Here is a 17,467-nt window from a genome sequence, read left to right as displayed (position 1 = left end):
TTACCATTATCATGTATTAGATTTCCCCATAGCAAATAAAGAATTGAAATTGCAATAAAGTATTGAAATTGCAGTAGAGGCTATACATGAATTTTAACTACATCATAAACCATATTTTAGATGGCTATAATAATAAAAATGTTTGAGAGCCAGAAGCTGAGGAGCTGAAGATTTTGCCTTTTTTCAGAAAAAATCCCAAACAACCCAAGCCCCCTCACTCTCCACTTTTAAAACAAATGTGTTCATAGCATAGGTCCATACGAACAGATTTAACGCTGACTTTGTCCCTCTGTATTCAGTCCACCAGGGAGCAGGTAGAGAAAACCAGGAGTTCGTTGGCAAGCCAGCCCGCAGCATTTGCCATGGCGGTATTAAATCAGCCTGCTTGTGGAAAGGGGTCCTCGTCTGAAGATTCCCACTCATGTCCCATTGACTTTATGGATAGGCCTCGGGATCTTGTCTGAGCACATCTGAATGTTTGTACAGCACCTGACGCAAACGGGCCACTGTCCTGCTTCATTTATCAAATGATAAATAACATAATAATACTATAATTGAAGTCACTCATACAGACAGTAATCATCTGGTGATTCAGTATAGCACAGTCTTGCCAGGTGGAAGACTGCACTAAGCTTATGCAGAGATTTCTATCTTGCCCATCAGTTTCGGCACGCTAAATATATTCTGAATTTACGAATGTTGAAGTTTTAAGGTGAGATTTTCTATGCTTGGGCTCAACCCAGAAGTGATTCATTTTCGTAATGCCAGCACAAAACCGTTCAGCCACTTTTGAATTATGTGAGACTGAAAGACAAGGTATTGATAACGTTGCTATTAACAGCCGAATCAAGACTCCCTGACAGCATATATAATAATATTTTTTTATTTATTGAGCAAGAACAGCAATACGGGGGGAGGTGGAAGACGGGAAACTTCCGAGAGTTTATGCCTGCCAGTGAGCAACACCTGATCCAGAAATCAGGCTCTGGCGATGTACAGCGCAGGGAAAGTATGCTTGAATTAATGCCTAAGACCTGGCTGATACATACCTCATAGTTAATCTGGTTACGCGGGGTTTATTTCACAGTCGGAAGTTCTTGCGCTGGAAGGGAGTCCTGCTGGGGTTTTCTGAGCACGCGACTGAATTAATGAATGAGCGAATGCAGCTTGCCAGCCCAGATTTAAATTGCTTACTAGATCAAAATCTGCTCATTTTCTCTCTCCTTTTTCCCAGCCTCTCTGTCTTTTATTTATTAATTTCTTGGAGAAAACAGATAAAGAGCACAGAAAGTGCCTGCGGACGTCATCAAGGCAGCAAATGCAGATAAATGGCTGTTTTTCACGCTGGCCTGAATCCTGATGCGAGGCTTTGAGCCACGGTCCTGGGCAGGGAGGTCCCTGGCAGAGGCTGGTGGGTGGCCACTGCTGGCTGAGGGGCCGGGGGTGTGAGGAGCCGTGGCTGCGTGGCCACCAGCCCCTGTAGCCTGGCTGCCCTGAGCGTCTCACCAGGCCACCAGCAACCCTTTTCTGCAGCCCCTGGGAAGAGGATGGCACGAAAGCAGTGAAAGCCTGCTTTGAAAGGGCAAGAAATAAACCTGGGCTGCTTTGCAGGAAGGCTCATGTGTTTTCTGTCTCTCAGATCCACACTACCTTTGGTATTAGGCAGTTGCCAGACTTTAATGGGTGCTCGCAAACAGGATCTCTGGAATATTTTGATTTATTTGGTCACTGGGCAGACCTCCAGCCTGCTGTCTTGACTGTGGTGTTTGTATTTTAATAGGCGTTTTAAGAAGGCTTGGCTAGGGGTATTTAAGGTAGTCCCTGAGCTTTTATGCGGACTTTCTCAGCCCCGATTAAAAACACAGCACTGAAGAGATGTGGCGGCAGGTTTTTGAGAAGGAAAGAGGCAGGGACTCTGTAAGTGTGGCACCATCGGTGCCCTCCCGAAGCCCCTTTCAGACGAGCAAGCTCCTCTCGCACTGTGGCGGCTCCTTTTGCATCCCAGCGTCTGGACTCCTTAACTCCGTGTCCAACCGTGCTGCGCAAGGCCAGGATGTAGGCAGCCCTCCGCTGCCGAGCTGAGCGGATCGGGAAAAGGAAGGATGGATGGACGCCTGCTCGCCCCCATCGCACTCCCCAGCCCCTGCTTCGCAAGGCCAGGCGTCTCCCTGCCAACCCCGGCACTGGGATGCCCTGCAAAGAGGTAGAGTATTACTGCAGGGAGGTTGAGGCGGCGAGAAGTCTCCCTGGATTCCGGTCTGCAGGCTCAGGAGCGAAGAGGATGGGAGACAAATGTCGCTCATTCAAGGTGAAGGGCAGTGGTAGCATGAAGGAAAAGCAGCCTGTGCTCTGTGCTGAAGCCTGGAGACCTTCCTGAAGATTCACTGCTGTTCAGTTTTTATGGCATCTTAGATACGAATTTTAGAGCTTGTGGAAAGAAGAGGCTGATAAAAGAGAGATTCTGCCAATATATCCAGGTATCCTGAGCTGCATTGTCGCTGCTCTTCCTCACCTTCCTCTCCCCGTGCTGCCGACACAGCCTGAGCAGGGATGGATGGCTATGCCGCCTGGTGCAGTGCGGGCGTGCGGGCGTCTGCTACTGCAATATTGACCAGGTTTGCTCTCCTCAGCTAGAGACTCGACTGTGGATTTGAATCCAGGTCTCCGGAGGTGCAAGCCCAGTGGGCAAATGCTCTGCCTGCTGTGGGCTTCACCCTGCCTGTTTGGACCCCGATCCCTGAGGAGGACGAGGCAGGGTCAGCACGAAGGTGGACCTCTGCTACGCACCATCCCAAAGGGAGCTGAAGCCCTTCAGAAACGAAAATCTGCTTTGACCTGAGCGACTCAGCTCTCTAATAAGGCTGGGAGCTGAAGAAGTTTGGACTTTGAAGGGGTCATGGTGGTCACCTACTTAATTCACTCCAGGAGGCAGTTTGGTCACTGAAAACCAAACTGGGGAGCCGTCCCAGGCTCCTCAACCACAGCCTTGAAGCAATTAAAACAAGGACGTCCGTGGTGGATGATTTCAAAAAGCACCTCGGAGCCCAGCATGTCAGTAAGCTCTACAGCTGTTTGGTTGGAGGTTTCATCGAGTGTCTTCTGCCCGTGTGAGGCCCTTTAGAGCCAGCGAGCTGCGTGTGGCTGCCCTCCCTCCTCACCTGCCTCTCCCCGTGGGGCAGGCGGAGGGGCACACAGTGAGAAGAAGACAAGCTCGAGGCCCCATGGCAAGCTTGGGCTGCTCTGCTTGGTGTCCCCACACCCACATACCCCACCAACAGCAACCAGCTGCCCCGAGAGGAAAAGGTGTGATCTCAGTGGATTCACGGAGAAGGATGGGAGCACGAGGATAAATACCAAGGCACCTGGTAAAAGGCTTGCCTGGGCGATGAAATGATCGTGAAGTAGCACATTAATTCAGGAGGAAAGATGCAAAAAGCAGCCCATCATAACTTCAAACTTCACCAGCTTGCTGCATGAAGCATCCCTTGAAATGCTAATTAAAACGAGCTGAGGGAGAGGAGCCTGCTAACAGGATCACAGCCTCTCTTGGATTGAGTAATAAACATGTAGTAGGCATCCATGTTTCCCTGTATGCGTGTTTTCCAAGCTGAGTTGACTGTAAATGTTGCGGTTATGCGAAACCCACACAGAGTAGGATGCAAACACAAACTAGAAAGAGAAGGCAAGGCCTAGTCATGAAGCTGGAAGAGAAAAAACCATGACAGTCTTTCACAAATAAATAAATAACTGCTTGAAATGAGGGCTAATTAACTTGCAATAAACCAACTTAACCACTTAGGGGCAGCGTTAACACAGAGTTAACATGCAAAACAAACCTGTATTTTCTCACCTGGTTAATTTAATATGCGTGGTGAATATTCATGGTGTATGAAATCCTGATACATCAACACATGGAATGATGCAGTCTGTCAAAGCCAGGAGTGTGTGGCAATAAGAGTAACTCAGTCGCTGCTCATGCGGCGTCGACTTTGATCAGTTGGTGTTTCTAAACACATTCATAGAGGTAGGACTTTGCTGCTTTTCCGCTGTCAGGGTCACGGAGTATGTTCTATACAAAGATTAAAACCTAAAAAAGGAGATAAAAAAGGGCTTCGCTTAAAATAAACAGAAAGAAGATGAAATAGAAAAAAAGCTGTCTTTGAGAAATGCTGCTCTTGCATGCAGGAGCTGAAAACCCCATTTTATCTCCATGGCCACATTCAGCGTCACTTTACTTTCAGACAATATGTTTCTTTCTCTAACTCGCATGCAAAAAAGTCCCGGTTCCTTGGATTCCTCTGAAATATTTTCTTGCATAAAAAGGAGCTCAGACCCGCTTTAGGTATGTTTACACTCCCCGATCAGAACAAGTCAATAAAGGAAAGGTGGTTTTTTTTAGTGTGGCTTGACTAACTTGAGTTAGCAGGCAGAGGCAGCAGGAAAACCACAGTAACCTGGGTTTATTTATTATTTTTTTAAAGGAGGCTAGCGGCTTGAATTCAGCCTCAGGTAAAACTCATCTTACCTCACTGCTCTTTTAACCTGAAGTAAGAATAGCACAGTTTTTCCTCTCCTCTTCCTGCCGCCCCCTCTGCCTCGACACACTGTAGGGTTTGTGGCTCATGTGTGGCTCGCCAGTGCCCCAGCATCACCTTTACAGCCACCAGGAGCTCCCTCTGCTCTGGCCAGGGCTGGGGGCAGCTGGAGGCCCAATCCCATGATGTGCCTGGTCCTGGGCAGCTGCCGCAAAGTGCCGAGGCCGTGCTCCCCTGGCAGGGAATGCCGGACCTGTGCACCACCTGCTCAGCAGAAGGAATATGGTCTGGACCCGGTGCAGGCGTGTGCTCACATTTCTGCTGAATTAGCTGGAGTGCACGGCGGGGAACGTATGCCAGCTTTATGCTCCGTGCTGGCCGAGGGAGGACAGACGATACCTGATCTGGCATAAAGTGAGCTCGGTGCAGAGAGAAGATATTGAACATGGCATAAAGTTAAAGTGGGGTAGGTAAACAATATCTGATCTGGCAGAAGAAGCTGCTGGTACAAAGTTGGCCTGTCAGAACCATTAAAATAAATTTGAACCAGCGGAGTGAGTGCCGCGTGGCCAAAGTGTTTTCACTGCGGTATCAGGGAGCCCAGAGCCAGATTCACTGTGCTATCAAACTCTGCGTTCAGGAAAGGGCTGGGAAATGCCTGCCCACCATCGCTGGCATGCCTCTCTGAGGCATGACCTTGGGGCGGATGGGGAGGAGAGGGGCCGGGGACGTTCGCCGTTGCAGATACAGACCTTGTCCAGCATTGCCCAGTCTCCGGCAGCTATTGCAAAGTGGATCCTGCCCTGGCAAAGGGCTTCCCCTGGAGTGGGATGTGGTGCTGGGGGTGCTGTGCCGGGGCCAGGATGGTGGTGGGGTGGGGTGGAGGAGGATAGGGATGTGTGGCACCACCACCAGCACCGCTTCTGTGGAGGGAGGGGGCTCAGACCCCAGAGCTGTCGCCCTGCTAAAAGCATTAAACCGACTGAAATACGGTCCTGCGAGGAGAGGAAGCAAGCGAGCTGTCGGAAGTGAGAGAGAAACAACGAGCCCACTGTACAGGATCATCCACAGACCTCCCTTCTCCACTGAAGTGATATTTCTCCTTTCACCTGCCTCAGGTGGATGAAGAAAGTCAATGTTTAGGCACTTGCTTCCTTTGCTTATAAAATTTGAGTGTTGCCCCTGCCTTTTCTTCCAGGAGGGCCAGCGCAGCTCGGGGAGATCCGGTCCCACAGTTCCTAGGATCTGGAAGAAGAATGGCGGGGCTGAGTCGTCATGCGTTATGCCGAATATTTACCCCTCATGCATGCTATTTTATTTTAAATCTAGCGTGTAATAGGCTTTGCATCTAGTGTGTTGCTCTTGTGTGTTTTTCCCTTGCCCTGCCTGTCTCTTGCTGGCAGCTGCCATCGCGAAACAAAAGGCAGCTGCCAGTTTGAGTGAACATCTCTCTTGCTCGCTCACTCTTTCCCCTCTTGCTCTTGGAGCTGATGCAACATCGCTTCACAGACTGGGTGGCAGGCACTGTTGCAAGGGGGGTTTGCTGCCCTTGGGATGCTTGGGCATGCGGTGCATCTGAGACTCACTGCCAGGGCTCGGAGCCATGTTTAAGCTCTTGAACCTGGCTCAGCAATGGCCAAGAGACGATCGGCTGTCGCCCTGCCAGCACAGCAGCTCAAGCTCTCTCCGTTGCAGCAAGTGCCCATTTCACAGGATTTGATGTCGCTGCTTCTGGCAAAGGTGGCAGTTTATTAAATACCACTTTGGTCTTCTGCCCCAAGATGAGTAATCAAACGCAGTGATTTCCTGGTCCAAAAGGGTGGTATTCCTACATCAACTGAAAAAAAGCCTGAAAGAAGTGAGATCGAACTGAAGCAATACTTGGAAGAAGGAACTTTCTTGTGTCAAATTAAAGTACTGCAGGGAGAAAGCAGGAAGAGGCGCCAAGACCTAAGCCCTCAGGACAGCTGTGGAACCTCAGATGCTGCTGTTCTTTGGCCAGTGGGACCGCACAGAGTGGGAGCAGAGACCGTGCAGAGAGCATCGAAACTCACCCAGGATATTTATCCCTTGGCTCCTTTTAAGACTGGCTAACTCCATGTTCTAGGAGGCTCTGGAGACCATCTGAAGGCCCAGTTCAGCTGTTTTTTCCAGAGCTGGAAAGTATGGAAGAGATGTTTCTGCTTTTCTTGGGGAGCCTTTAACCTGAGCTATAATGAGAACTTGCTTTGGGAAAACAAGCTGAACTCTTGACTGCTGTAAATAGCCATGGGCTGGGTAATGCCTCTGGGAAGGGAGTGCTTCCTGCTGGGAGAGGGGCAGAAAGGATCTGAAGTTTGCAGGAGCTGTGGTCACTGGCACATCCTCAGTGTTTCCTTATCTCTCTGGGCTTCGGCAAGGGGGCTTGGGAAGAGGTGAGGCACATAGGTCAGAAACCAAGCAGGACCCCGAATGATAGTCCAAAAGGAAAAAGCCAAGTAAATGCAAGCCTCAGTTCCAATCAGGAAAGTTAGGAAATGAGATCTGAAACACCCTCCTGGGACTCTCGTGTGTGCTGAAGAAGCATACTGAAATGAATTCTCATGCAAGCTGTATCACTCTGATTGTCAGAGAAACTCAGCCCTCACTCCTTTCCTTTGTGGCAATTTTCTTTCAGACAGCTCCTTTTTTTTTTTTTTTTTTCCTTTCCATAATAGAAATGGGTATTCTCACATCGTTCACTGTAAGCATTTTTACTGAAATTATGTGAATGTGGGCTTGTTCTGAGGCACAGTTTGGAAAGATCCTGGTTTGTCTGGTTTGCCTGATAATAAAGTCCAATGCAGAAGTTGTTTTCCTAAAGTACGAGCTAAGTGAGGAAAAGAAGCTGCAGAGGACAGGTCTGGAGTCCCTGAGGAGCTCTCAGGGCAGAGGAGAAATCACAAATGTAGGTGAGAAGGTTGTTCTTTTTATAAACAAAGAGCAAGTGATGCTTCACAAGCAAAGACGATTTCCTCTGGATTAAGGAGGGTTGCAAATAATCAAAGAATAAAAGTTTATCGTCATGAGCAAGAGAGGGCATCTAGTATTGCTTCACAGCCTCCTAGATGGGCAGGCAGGCTCCCTGCACTGAAAGGGTGCACCGCAGGAAAACAGAGGCAAGAAAAGAGAGGCATGAACACTTCTGCCTGAGTTATCATCATCCCCCTCACCTGAGCATCTGGACGGAGTCCGCAGGTTTTCTCTTGTACACAGAAAGTACAGTTTATGGAAATGTTTCCAGTTTGATTTATTTAAGCCACCCACTAGTAAGTGGATTGTGAAGAAGCAGCAGCATAAATGAACGTCTGGATGCCTTCAGGCTGCACTGTGGCTCCCGTGATCTTGTGCTCCGTTTTCCCACAGTTGTGCTGCAGGACTCGGTCCCGCAAGGATCTCTGTTGCTGTGATGGGACATGGCGCTCAGAGGTGCTCTAACCTGCACACCAGTTGTGCGATAGGTGAAGCATGGTCTTGCTCTGACAACCTATATATTTATTTTAACTCCTGCAACACTGATGAGTTAACACAGCTATGACAGAGACAGTGAACAAGGCAGATCCTTTCCCATTGCCACCATCTGCCAAGTCAGGGCCAAATCCTGCTTTTGAATGTCTGCCCTTTGCCAATGCTTTGGCTTCTCCTCTCTGCCACCTAAGGAGCATTCCTTGATCTAGGTATTTTCTTAATAACCTTCCCCTTTGGGGAGCCCTGTTTAGCAGCAGTCTTGAGTGCTGGCTCTGTGTCCTCCTTGCTGCAGGGACTGGCTGCTGACGCCTGTGCTGGGTGGTCCTGTGGGGTCAGCTGGGCAGGATTTGGCCTCTGTGCTTCTTTCTGCTGCTGCCCACCCTGAAGGAGGGCAGCCGGCAGCGGTCCCTTACAGTCTAGGCAGGGCTCCCTGTCTCCCCTAGACAGAGCTGCTGGCATCGCCAGGTCTTCCCTAGTTTGGCCTCAGGCTCGTCTGCCGCTCCAGTTCTCCTTCCCCAGTCACAGCTCCCTTCTCCAGCACAAAGTACACTGCTGAAGTGGCCAGACCCTTTGCTTAAGTTATAAGAATCCTTACAAAAGGATTTTAAAACATCCTCGCAAATGATGAAAAAATTAATTTTTCTTGCCCTGCTCTTTCCTCTGAATTTTCCACCCAGATTTTCTGTAAGCTTGCCTTGGTCTATCTTGCTGTCCCTGTTCTCTAGTCAAGGAGTCCCTCCCTGCTGATGGTAGGTGACCTGTTCCCATGCACAAGGCAGCAGCAGCAGGGAAACATGCTCTCTTCTGCTGTGGGTCTGCGTCTGGGACGCCTCAGCTATTGCACCTCTGCCTCACCATCACAATTACTCTACAAAAGGGTCTCCTTGGCCCCTTCTTCTTTCCTAATATCCTCTCCCTGCCTGCTGGCATGCTGCCTGTGCCTCTTTTGCTGGGCTGGGGTGTCTGCCACCCTGTCCTCCCAGTGCACACGCTGTCACCTCGGGCACACGGGTATAGGCAAAGAACAGCCCCAGGCCCCTTAAGCCAGGCTGGTTCATCCTAATGATCTCAGGGATGATCTCAGGCATCAGGGATCAGGAGGATCTGAGGGATGATCTCACAGAGGGTGGGAGAGTCATGACCGAGAGGTTCTCTCACCTGGACCTCTGCCCATTCTGGAGAGACACACTGCTGAAAAACAGAGCAACAAGGCCACCTGCCTCCCTCTCCCCCTGACATTCCTTGCTCAGTGAGAAAGTAGCTTATGATTCCCCCTGTGAAAGGGAGAGAAAATCACACACCGCACTCAGACAGAGAGAGCGACAATGGGGTGACAATGAGGATGAATCAGACTTACACTCCCTAAAACAATTCTGTGGTCTTTCCCTTGCTATGGCATGAACCAAGAAAAAAATATTTCTTCTACAACCCTTTTACTTGCCACTTCTTCAGCTGAAACTAAGGTCTGTACCCAACTGTGTAGAAAGAGCCTCTGCTGAAGTCCACCCTGGAGGATGCTTTCTGGTGGCAACATGCCAAGTGAGGACATGCTAGTGCAGAGTCCCAGCTCACCCTCCCGTTTCCAGCCATGTTCCGGGGCTACTGGGAGTGATGCAGCGTCATTGGGACCCGCTCTTTGCTAAGCTCTCCACCCTGGCAGGAGGAACTGGCAAATCATGCTACCTGCGTACCGAGACACTTTCTGCCGTCCAGCCCCAAACAGCCACTCCACTTGCCAAGCTCTAGGCCTAGGGCTCAGTCTGAAGTTTTGAGGCCCGATTCTTCCCCCCCACATCCCAGCAAAATCAACTCTTGTGCCTTACCCTTCCGTGTTTTCAGCTTTTAACCAAGGCAAGCCAGGGGCAGGCCTTAAACTCACATTCAGTCTCAGGCAGAAGGATCAGAGATCATTACAAGTTCTGAGGGCCCCAAGGCATTGGAGGGGACAACAGAAAAAGGCAATTGCCTCAATGCTGGAGGAGATCCATCTGCATTCATAGCAGGACTGAGAGCAGCCAACCATGTCAGCAGGGCAATCCCAAGCCCTCCTTCCCCTTCCCACAGTAATGTCACTTCCAGAGGGGACACTGGGGTGGACTATGCCATGAGTTGTGCAGCTGGGTAAAGCCCAGGTACACAATGAGACTTAAAACTTCACTAGCAAGAGTGACCAACACTTGGTCACTCACCACCAACACACCTCACCAACAAGAGCAGATATAATACAGGGAACTTGGGACCCCTGAGTTATGGGGGTCTGGACCACATAAATAGGGCAGGTTCACTTCTAAAATGTCCCAGCAATGGTGACCTTTTCCTGGTGGGCTTGGAGTTTACAGTGGCAATGTGCTGGCACTCGGAAATGCTCTGCAGTGGGCTGTGAGGACACAGTCCCCCCAGAAACAGAGCAACAGTGAGGAAAGCAAGTCTCAGCCATCTGTAAATCTCAGGACACCAGGGAAATGCCCTCTTTTTTTCCAGCAAAAGGCTCTCTTGTGTGGGGAAGAGAAAGGCCAAGCTGGCACACTGTTGAAGCCTCCCTTTTAAGGTACCCTATTAACATCCCTTTTCTCCTGTCTCCCCCCGACCTGTCAGACCTGAAGGCCTCCTGGAAATGCACCGCGAGGCTGAATTTCGAGAACCGTCTTGCGACTTTTACTTGCGTGTCATCCCTCAAAAAGGAAAGAGGAAAAGCTGGGGGGATGCTGAGGGCTAAGATACAAGCAGCCCCTGCCTACCTGGTGTGGGAAGATGGCTAATGGAGGGTCGAAGTTGCTCTCCCTGAGCTGGGCTCACGCTCTGCACAGCCTGGCCAAGTCGAGAGCCTGACCTCTCAACCATTTCAGCCTCCGTAAAGGCTCAGCATCTGACCCGTGGATTTTTCTTTAAGAAGATGAGAGGGGTGGAAAACAAGCCCGCAAAGCCTCCTATAAAAAGCCGGACGTCCCAAGCCAAAGCCAATAAAAAGCTTCCCAGCTGTTCCCGCTCCTCCAAGCTGGCTTGGGCTCCGCAGGCAACAAAACCCTCCCAGCAGCCGGGAAGCCTGTGGGGTGCCGGTGGCCGCAGTACGGGGGCAGAGACCTGAGGCGAGGGGTCCCCCGGCGGGTGTCCCGCCTGGAAAGTCGGGTCCCAGGGAAGCGGTAGGTGCCTGAGAGAGGGCTGACTCAGCGGGAGGCAGCGGTTTGTGTAACCTCCAGCAATCCATTATTACAAAGGGGCTTTCAGGAACTCCTCCGTGCCAGGCACAGCGAGGGTTATTGATTGAGGAGACAGTGTAAATGCACAGAGAGGCTCCATCCATTAGGGCCGCTGCTCTCCACCAATTAGAAAAAAATCATTACTCAGCAGCCATCAATGGGCTCTGCGCAGCGCTGGAGTGCATGCATTCAATCTATCTTCTCCCACCTCCCTGAAAACTTAATGACAACTATTAGAGCTCCGCTGAATGCCCGGTGTGTACAGAAGCAAAAGATTCATTTGGTAATCTTAGTAATTACGACGCCATAGGAGGACGCATGCTAAATTCAAACAAGGGTGCGAGGGGGGAGGCGCGGGGGGGAAGAGCCTGAATTCCTCTGTTGTGAAAGCCCTTGTCGTGCTCAGCCTCCCATCCCTTCCCACTCACCTGATGCCTCTCCCCTCCTCCCATGGCCTCTCAGGTGGGCTTTCTGGGCTTGCTTTTCCTCTTCCCCCCCCGCCCCCCAAAAGGGAAAAATCATTTTGTGAAAGTAAATTGAAGTGGGGCGACTTGGGAAATATTCGAGACCTCTGGATGAGGCACAAGCCTGGCAACGCCGTTTGACACCATTGCCCTGAGCGATCGAGGAGGTGAATTCCCATTTATGAAAGCCCGTAGAACTGCTCCGGAGCCCTGCTGGCATAACACGTACAGGGTGCAATTTATTTACTCTGCCACAGCGTTCTCTTCCCCCCCTTCCCTCCCCCCTGCCCCCATCGCCACCCAGCCTTTTCATTTACACACAGCAGGACTGAGGCAGAGTGAGACTCTCGTCTCCCTCCTTGCCCATGCATGTCACTCCAAGTTACGGGGAAAGCGAAGTCCCAGGAGGGAATTTTTGGAAGAGCTCAAGGATGGATGTGACATGTCATTGATGTTGAAAGGAGCAGTTACTTATAAGCGACGGTGCTTTTCACAGGCCTCCTCTTCCCCAACCCGGGAAGAGGTAAGTCATCATTACATGGGGGCACTGACGGTGTTCATCAGCAGCGAGAGCCCGGAGACTGCTGTCACTCATGCTGGTGTTCAACACCGCCCCTCCCAGCAGAGGAGAACCTACCACGCCACAGGCAACCTTGCGTCTGGCAGATTTCGTCAGGATAAGGGACAGCTACAAGAGCAGCATTACTGTTCCCTTTTTAGCACCCTCTACAGGAGCTGATCCTGCCAGGGCCACAGCTCGCACCGCACCAGCCAGTCTGAAGGCAAGGATTGCTAATGCAAGGAGAAGACATGCTGCCAGTGCCTGTCTCAGTTTAAGGTTGCAGGCTGACCTTGCAGGAGGTGAAGAAGTTGGGTCGCCGCATCTCTGTAGCTAACCTCAGTATGTCTGGGCTCAAGATGTTAGCCACGAGCAATACAGGTACAAGAGGTCTCAAAAGCAGTCAAGAATGAACAATACTAGTCGTCTTAGGCCTTTGCTTGGACTCCTTGGTCTTTTTCGCATGGACATGTCGTAGGAAGAATGTAAAAGTTCCTACGCCCCCCAGCAGATGGAAAAATATATCCAAGTGAAATGGCACAGACCATCATGGGAAAATTAGAAAAAAAATAAAGTAAATCCCAAAGACTCTACTCAGTTTTTATTTTGGTTTTACTCGGGGGAGGTTCTTTTAAGTTCAGGCAGATTTAGTCAGCACAGAGTGGAGTGAAGGCCTCAGACTTCAGCGTGTTGTTAAGGAAAATGTAACCTCCAAACTTTCTCAGAAATAAAAACAGAAAAAGGAAGACATTAAAGATTATTCAGTGGGGAGAATAGCTTATGAAATACGAGAAGGGCACTGAGGGAGAGGTAACTGTTGTCTGCCATGTTACACAACATAGGGCAAGCACAGGGAGCCCTTTCCTTGTGGAAGGCCAAACAGGCCTTTGAAAACCTCAGATAAACAACATATTAGCATCCATCTTAATGCTGTCCAGCAACAACGATGAAAAAACACAAATGGCTACAAGCCACATGCAAAATGATATTGCAGCCTGCGTGTGCCCCTCATGTACCCCAACTCTCACAGAGGCTAATGGATCACACGATGGGGTCATACCCCTGTAAGGTCAGCAACCAGAGGTGACTCTCATACTCTGTCCTGATGACCCTCTTACTGTCTGACATTAAGCGGCTTTTAATGTTAAAGTTTATTAAAGGATGAATTCTCAGCCAGGCAAAAGGGCACGCCGTGGAAAAATGCAACAAGAGCAGCGCATGCAAAGAACAGGGAAGAAGAGGAGGTTGGCTTCCTCAAAAGACTCTCCAACGCTTTTTCATGCTCCATGCACTGCCAAAAGGCACAGCCCATCTCCATCTCTGCTTTTTGGCTGGGGAGAGCCTCTGCAGCAGGGACACTGGAAAAGGAAAGACCACAGCAACCAGATCAAAAGACAGTCACCTCCGTGATTTCTATTCAGCCATCCCTGACCTTGAAGCATCCAATGTGAAATCAGAGCCAGGAAGGGCAACGTGCGAGAGTCCATCTGATCTCCCTCTCACGGGGAAGGTGCTGGCAGCTACCACGTGGGCTGTGGATCCGGCCATCTGCCGCAGACGTGGGGTAGCTGTGTGGTTGCCCAGCTGGCAAAGAGACCGGTGGCTGGCTGGCCCCTGAAAGAGTGAGGAAGGCCTGCAGGTTCAGCACAGATGGCCCCAGGAGACTGTGGCATTGCTTGGGCAAAGAGTTTTGTCTGTGGCCCGTGATGCAATGGAAACCAAACTCACGGGTGACCCTGGTAAGGTGCTTCGCAAATCAGGCAGAATGCTAGATCAGAGGACCAAGCACCATGTTGTCTCTTCTTCTCTTTATGACCTAAAGCCAAGCTAGCTGCTAATGTGAACTATGGAGCTCATTGTCTGACTGCCATAAGACATGGAAACGCTTTCCCCGCTTAACTGGGAGCAGGCGATGCTGGGCTTCCCACTATAAACAAATGTACTTATCTGCAAAGCCTTGACCACTGTCCTCCAAGATTCCTTGTGAAGACCTCAGCAACGTGGAGAGGGTAAAAGGGCAGGTACTGAATCACTGGCACTGGCCATTTACTTCAAACTGCAGGCTTTGGAGGACGAAGGAGGATATATAGGATCCTTTGAGCTGTGGGGCACTTACTGTGTTTCTCTACATTGGTGCTCAGAGAATGGTGTAGAGGATGATTGCCTGGAAATACATTTGCTAAGCTATTTGCTTAAACTACAGAGTCACTTGGGCACCATCAGACAGAAGGAAAGTCATGAGCTCTTTTGCCAAGAGACTATTGATAATGCCCTTGAAGAGAAATCTTAAAGCTCTGGGACCATTTGCTGAGTGTCCTTTTCCACATTAAGTATGATTATTGTATTTAAGGGGTAAGGACAGTAAGATTTAGGGTCACAGTTAAAAAAACTCCAACCCAATAGAGACACAAAGCCAAAGCTTGAGAAGACGCACACGTATTACAACAAATACTCAAAATATGGCTATTTTACAATATTTCCATGGATAAGACTGATTCTTTTTGTTGACTCTCCAAACAAGAAAATGGCTCTAGCATACATCACCAGAGTGAAAACTCTGCTGAGATGTTCCTCAGTGCGTGCCTGGGGATAGTGGGCAATTTCATCTCCAAGGCTTTAATTCATCTTAAATGACAGACGCACATCCTAAATGTCTTCTAATGAGATGACATTTGTCCAGGTTCTCTTCCTGTAATTCCATAGCTATTCAAAGAAGCTGGAAAAAGAAATCTGCCCAGGGGCTGCTTGCAGATTTAATACAGTGTTTTGAAACCGTACAGTGTCCTTTGCTGTTTTGCAGGATGTGTTATTGCTCTGGGTGGTGTATTTTCAGCATATTTATTTACATTTGGAAAAAAGTCCTCTTGATGGTCCAATCCTACCCCATTTGGAAATACTTCAGTCGGAGCCTCTCAGGGCTTCTTTCCAGGGTTCTCTTGCCTTTCATTTTAGACTGAAAAAATGTTTATGGACTTGTAGATGTTTCTTGGTGATTAAGCTGCTCCTTCTGGAACCCTGAACTAGTTTTGTCAGAGAAAAGCACTTCTACTGTTGCAGACCAGGCAGGAGCCTTGCTTTGTTGGGATCATTGCTTTGGTGTCTTCCCCTCACCCCTTTCAGTATTTACGAGCTATCTCTTAGCTGCAGTATCTTTCCCTCTCTCCTAGAAAAGCGTGTCCTCTTTTCTATAATTTCCTTTCACCACCTACGGAGTGTTTCCCAATCTGTCAGCCATTTACAACTCCCTCTGTTCTCTCTCATCCCCCTCCACTGTGCTTTTGTCAGTCATTCCTTGTCTTCCCCAGCTCTGTTCTGTTTCCTTATCTTCTGCTTCCCTCCTTCACCGACATGGCATCCCTCTTATAATAGATGTCCCTCTGGCTCCTTCTTTACCCTTTGCACTGTGACTATGTCTCAGTACTAACTGACTGGCCACTGTGTGGCAAGGCAGGTCTTCCTGTCTTCTCTTGGCCCTTGTCTGAAGTACCATTAATACCTATTGTTTCTTTGGATCAAAGGGAAAGCCCCCAGCATCCCTCAATCCTCTGTGTGAGGTGCCCCTCACACAGGGGGAGAGCTGCAGGCTGGGGTGAAGGATGCAGCCCTGTCCCTCCTCAGCATGAGGAAGGACCTTCTTGGACTTGTACCCTGAGGAGAGGGAGAGGAATGAAAGATGGGCTACCTCCTTTCAGGCTTATCACCTCTGCCTTGTTAATGTTCCTCCCTTCCTGGCCTCCCCCAGCCTGCCCTGCAGATGCCAGCTATCATTTCTCTCAGATCGTCCGGCAGATTAGCATAAACCCAGTTGCCCTCAGCTGTATTTACCTTGGTGAGATTGTTGCTTCTATTTCAGACCTGAAGAAGGGCTGGGTTGTTTTTCCCAGATATACTACTTTGTTTAATGAAAGATGCTCCCTCTGCCTACATCCCTTCCACCCTTTTAGGCAAAAACATGCTGGGGTACAATCTTCTACTGCCTCCCCGAGACCCATCTGCTTTGTCTCCTCTCTCCCATTCGAAGAGACTTCTTCTCGGAGAGGACAGGCTTCTCACCATCTTCATGGAAACAACGTCCCTGTTCTGTCTTTTCCCATAGTGAAATTCATGTTGCTGGAAGGGTCCCTGCCACACTGTCATGAACGACAACGGGTCACCCACCAGCTCTGTAGAAAACTAGGCAGAGTCTCCTTCCAGCTGAGGTATGAGGACTACCTGCAGCCAAAGTAGGAGACTAGTTCCAAAGTCATCGACCGGAATATATTACTGCCAGACGCATCCCAGTACTCACACAGGGTCTGAAGTAGTGACGGTCAATGCAATTGGACAACAGCGGGGTTACAATCTGAAGTGTTCGCCCTACCCGATGCTACCAAAATTACAAGGCGCTGGGGCCAGGAAGTCCACAAGACTCATTTTGTGCTCTGCTTTGTGTCTCTCCACTGCAGACTCTGTTATTCTACTGTTTTCCCTACCTCTGTTCCCAGCAATAGGGAGACCTTATCTGCATGGAGCGTAGCCTGGGCTGCTCCTCTTTTCCTCGACAAAGCGTTGGAGCAGGGCAGAGCCCGTGGGCAGGCAGGAGACGGAGAGAAGAGTGGGTGAGTGGATTGCCCTGAGGAAGGGAGTTGCCAGTGTCTGAGGGCTGGGGTGTGAGGGAAGGGAGAGGCTGTACCAAGCCCTCCAGTGCCAAACGCCCCACAGGTTTTGCCGTGGGATGCAGTCCCTCAGGAAGGGTTTCACTGCCCTCGTGTAACTGGACCAACTAAGCAGCAGGAATTAGAGAGGGATAAAGAGAGAAACTTGCCTTCCCCTGGACTTCTGAACCTTCCCAGCAAAAATCTTTGTCCCAGAGGCTCAGCAAAACTATAATACTTGATGGTGCTGTGGCCCTTCTCTTGGTATCGGTATCATGAAAGATTCAAATGGCATTGTCCACCTCCAAAGCTTTTGCAGAATGAATCAGTTTTCCTATGTGCCTGACTTGACACACATTCCCTGACCACTTGGAGGTCACAAATTTAATTAAACCTCAGTGAATAGTAGCAGACCTCACAGAAATAAAGGCCTTAATCCAATCAAGCCACATTTGTACTGCCTGTATTGCATCAAGCATGGCCAAAGCAGAAGGGACAGACCGTGGCGAGCTAGAAGGGCCCCAAGAAGTTGCTCCGTACACCGCCAATTATGGATGATAATGTGATTGTGACACTCGCAGACAATACGAGC

This window comes from Chroicocephalus ridibundus, chromosome 1 (assembly GCF_963924245.1).
Source record: "Chroicocephalus ridibundus chromosome 1, bChrRid1.1, whole genome shotgun sequence".
Lineage (NCBI taxonomy): Eukaryota > Metazoa > Chordata > Aves > Charadriiformes > Laridae > Chroicocephalus > Chroicocephalus ridibundus.
Note: the sequence above shows the minus strand (reverse complement) of the source record.